The following is a 4,665-nucleotide window of genomic DNA, read 5'->3' on the forward strand; positions in this document are numbered from 1 at the left end:
CCGAGGTCATTTCCATAAATTCAGTAAAGATTCTTAAAGGTAATTGTTTTCTTAATTTGAGTTATTCAAAGGAAGTTTCAAAACCAAATAAAAACCAAATCATGTGAATTTCAAACCAAGTTAAAATCCAAAACCAATCTCATTTTCATTCTTAGAAACCAATTCTTTTAACCTTTTCCAGAAACATCACAAAACTACATCATTCAATCAAAAGTTCATTTTCTTGTAAATTCATTAAAGCTCTTCTGAACGAATTTCTTAAGTCCAATTCAAAATATAAACTCTTTTTATAGATAAAATCAACCTTAGTTCAATACTTTTCTTAAGTGATTTAAAATTGTAAAGTAATTCTTTTTCTGAATAGATTGAACTCAAGACATGTTTTTCTCAATTAAATTAAATTCGAAACATACTATTTTCTTAATAAACCAAATAATATGATTTCTCAAATTCAATCTTTCTAAATAATATTTCAAACAAAGTTTTAGATTTTATAGAAAATTCGGTAGCACCTCCCCAAAAAGTTGGACTTTGTCACCCTTTTCGGATCCCAACCAAACCATTCCACAACCCTCTTTAACGGGTTCAAAACCAAATCAGTTCAAAATCAAGCGGAATCCAAAAGTGCATACCATTTTCATATTTCCAGAAAACCAACTCAAACTCAAATCAATCTCCAATGGATTAAACTCGATTTCAAAACTTTAAACGAAATAACTTTAAAGAAATACTTCAAAAACAGTCCATTTCACAAAACCCCACAACAATCCAGTCAAACAAGCATTCATATCCATCAAAGATAACCAAACAATACATAAGACTTATAAAATTACTAAAAGCACATTTCTCACATCAATATCCATATATAGCAACTTCAAAATATAAAGTTTAGTTTTTGAAAAAGGCACCTACCTCGATAAGTTAAATCCCATAACCCAAACGCCTCACAAAATTTCTTTCGTCTCAACCCAAAATCAACGGTAGCTTCAAATCACAGCCCCACACAATTTCGCAACAGCATAAATAACTCTAAATCACAACATGCAACCGTGGTTATTAAATCCTAAGAACATTAATATCGCAAAGGCTTTAATACACATCACAGAACACTAACACGGGGATTTCCGAAACATAAATACCTACTAAAATGATAAAACGAGGCAATTACAAACTCTGAGCACGACATGTAAGCATGGATACACAACCCTATGACAGACAACACTACAACACCTCAGCATAAGTTTACAGAACAGAGACAAAAGGCTTTTCGAATCGGAAACGCTTACCAATACAGAGGACTCAGCGGCTGTTTTCGGCGGCGGCGGAGGCAAGGCACGGCGACACCCAGCGGCTCCTCCTCCCTCCACGCGACCCAGACGGTGGCTGTAGCAACATGCAGTGACTATAGTATTCCCAGAATTTAAAAAGGACCAAATCTAATAACAAGACCCTTACCGACAACGGATCTCGGCGACAACAGCTTCATTCACTGGCAACAGAGGCATACGCGGCGGCCAGAGGTTCCAGTAGTGGCGGATATGGCGGCAGAGGGTCCTTCAACGGTGGCAGAACATGATAACTCCTCTCCTCTCTCGAATTCGGACTCCCGACGATGACGCACTCTACAGCGAGGGTGACAGCGGTGACATAAGTCCCGCGAAGACGACGATGAACGCGAGGTCAGTGGCTGGCGCGACGCTCCCTCTCTCACATGCGAGCTCTCTCGTCCCTCTTCACAAACAGCGGTGGCAACGGCGTCTGGAGGTGGCGACGCGACGGCAGCTGGACGTGGTAGCAGTGGCGCAGCTGGCTGGCGAGCTCCGCGGTCTCCCTCTCCCGTCCGCGTGCTCTCTCTTCTCTGTTCCTCTCCCTTTCTTGTTTGGTGTGTGTGTGCGCGCTTGAGTTTGTATGTGTGGGTTGGTAAGGTGGGTGTGTATTGAGAGGAAAAAGGGTGGGTGAGTGTAGTTTGGTTAAGATTAGGGTTTGGGGTAATTTAGGAGATTTTAATAAAAGGAGAATTTTAGTATACAGATCAAAGTTGGTATAGATTTAAAGATTTGTCTACACTACACTTTCTAAAACCACACTTTAAACCATAACTCTTCACAAAGAAAAGCGTCACCTAATGGAAAAAAGTAAATTAGAAGATTTAAGAGAAGAAATAATCAAGTTATCAAAATTAATAGACCAAAAATTAATGATTTTAACTAATGTTAACTGTAATGAAACCGAATTCTTAAAATCAATACAAAATGATTTTTCTCAAAATCTTTATTTTACTATAAGTTTTATTGAAGGACTTCAAAAACCTGAAAAAACTTATTTTTCACACGGAATTTCTAAGAAATGTTATCATGGAAATGATTCCCCACATCTTTATCATACTTTTAACCCACAATTAAATTCTATAGTAGATATGCTTGAAGAAATATTAGTATCCATAAAATTTCAAAGAAATAAAGAAAAAGAGAATCCAAAGAAGAAAAATTTCAAAATATAATCAACATAACAGATTTAAAAGCAAAACCACCATTAAAATTATGAATATTGAAGAAAAGTTAGAAGAAGTTACAATGCTTTTTAAACAATTAAAAATGGCTCAAGAAAATAATATTATGGAACAAGGATTTCAAATAGAAGAAGAATTAGTAAATTCTGAAAATATAGAAAATGAAGAACACATCCTAGATTATTCAAGTGACGAAAAACCAGCAATTCCAATACAAGTAAAAAATGAAGCTGGAACATCTAAAGATAACCAATCTCAATATAAATGGGAAACAGGTTTTGATAATTATGCTTTTAAAAAAGGGTTTATAAATAAAGATTTAAAATATACAAAAATACCATCAAAGTACGTTCCTAAAGTCCAAGAAATGGAAGGAGAAAGAATGCTTGATTTAGACTGTAAAAAGAATGAAAAAGAAATTTTCGAAAATTGGTTGAATTCCTTTTTATTAGAAGCTTTTACTAATCCAAAGCTTAGTGAATTGTCTGGAAGAGATATTTGGAATTACATAGGATTTCATACTAAAGGAACTATAAGAGATTATATGACATCAATAGAAAACCAAATAATAGAAGATTTAGCAACAAAAATAACAGCTTATGATAAGATATTATATATAATGATGATTCTATATAAAGAATTTTTTGGAAAAAATATTATAGATCATAAACAAGAAGTCTATAATAAAGAATATCAAGAAGCAAAAAACCATTTAGCTAATATCCAGATATATGATCTATGTAATGTGGAATCTTATATATGTGAATATAGAATACATTATTACAAATTAAAAGAAGAAGATAAAAATCATTATCTTAGTATGTATATAACAAAACTTCCATATCCTGCTAATGAATTTATAATGGGAAGATTTATAAGAGAAATAAATAGAGGGACAATTGAAAATAATTTTGGTGGAGCAACTGCTGCAATAAGAGAGGAAATAAAAGAGCGTTGTATGCAAGAAGCAACTCAAAAAAGATTTGCAAATATAATTAGAATCTGCTGTCAGGATAATGAAGAGATACCCCAAAAATATGGGCTTAATAAAAATTTTCAGAGAAAGAGAAAATATCAATTTAGAAAAAGAAAATACTATCCAAATTGGAGAAAAAAGAGGTATTTTAGAACAAGAAACAACAATAAAAATAAAAGGCAAAAAAGTGACTATTGCCCAAATAAAAAAGAAAACTGTAAGTGCTGGTATTGCCAAGAAGAAGGACATTATGCAAATGAATGTCCGAAAAAGAAGGATAAAAAAGATCTTACTAAACAAATAGAAATTGCTAAGTCTTGTTTTATGGAACCTTTAGAGGAATCTGATGATAACCTAGACTATATTTTTGAATATGTCTCAGAAACAGACTCAGAGACTGAGTAATAATGCCACATTTATTACTATAAAAATAACAGAAAAATTTATAAATGCTTTTATAGATTCTGGAGCAACACAATGCTTTGCTAGTTCAAACATAAAACTTGATTGGAAAAAATTAAAGAAACCATTAAGAGTTAGAATAGCTGACAAATCAATACATAAAATTGACCAAAAAACAGAGATGACTGAAATTTTTATTCAAAATTATAGGTTCATTGTTCCATCTATATATATGTTAGATTCTGGAATGGATTTTATCATAGGAAATAACGTTTTAAAACTATATCATCCATTCATTCAAGAATTAACATATATAGTTTTAAAAGCTCTACATGATTCTTCAATAAATCAAAAATCAAAACGTATAAAAATACCAACTACTACTATAGATAAGATCTTAAAATTTAAAATATTTTCTATATTAGAAATATGTTATTTAAATTTATACTTTCAGATAAACATTCCAAAAAATAATCTTGAAATAAAGATAGAGGAACTTTTGGATGAAATTTGTGCTGAAAATTCGTTAGATATTAAAAATACAAATAACGAATTAGTAAGCATTAAATTAAAAGATCCTATAAAAGAGATAAATATTCCAAATAAAATTTCTTATTCTGCAAGAGATAGAGAAGAGTTCTCTTTAGAATGTAGAGATCTTTTGGAAAAAGGAATTATAAGATTAAGTAAAAGTCCTCATGCAGCTCCAGCCTTTTATGTCGAAAACAATAATGAAATTAAAAGGGGAAAACGAAGAATGGTTATTAACTATAAGAAG

This window comes from Arachis hypogaea, chromosome 2, assembly GCF_003086295.3.
Source record: "Arachis hypogaea cultivar Tifrunner chromosome 2, arahy.Tifrunner.gnm2.J5K5, whole genome shotgun sequence".
NCBI lineage: Eukaryota > Viridiplantae > Streptophyta > Magnoliopsida > Fabales > Fabaceae > Arachis > Arachis hypogaea.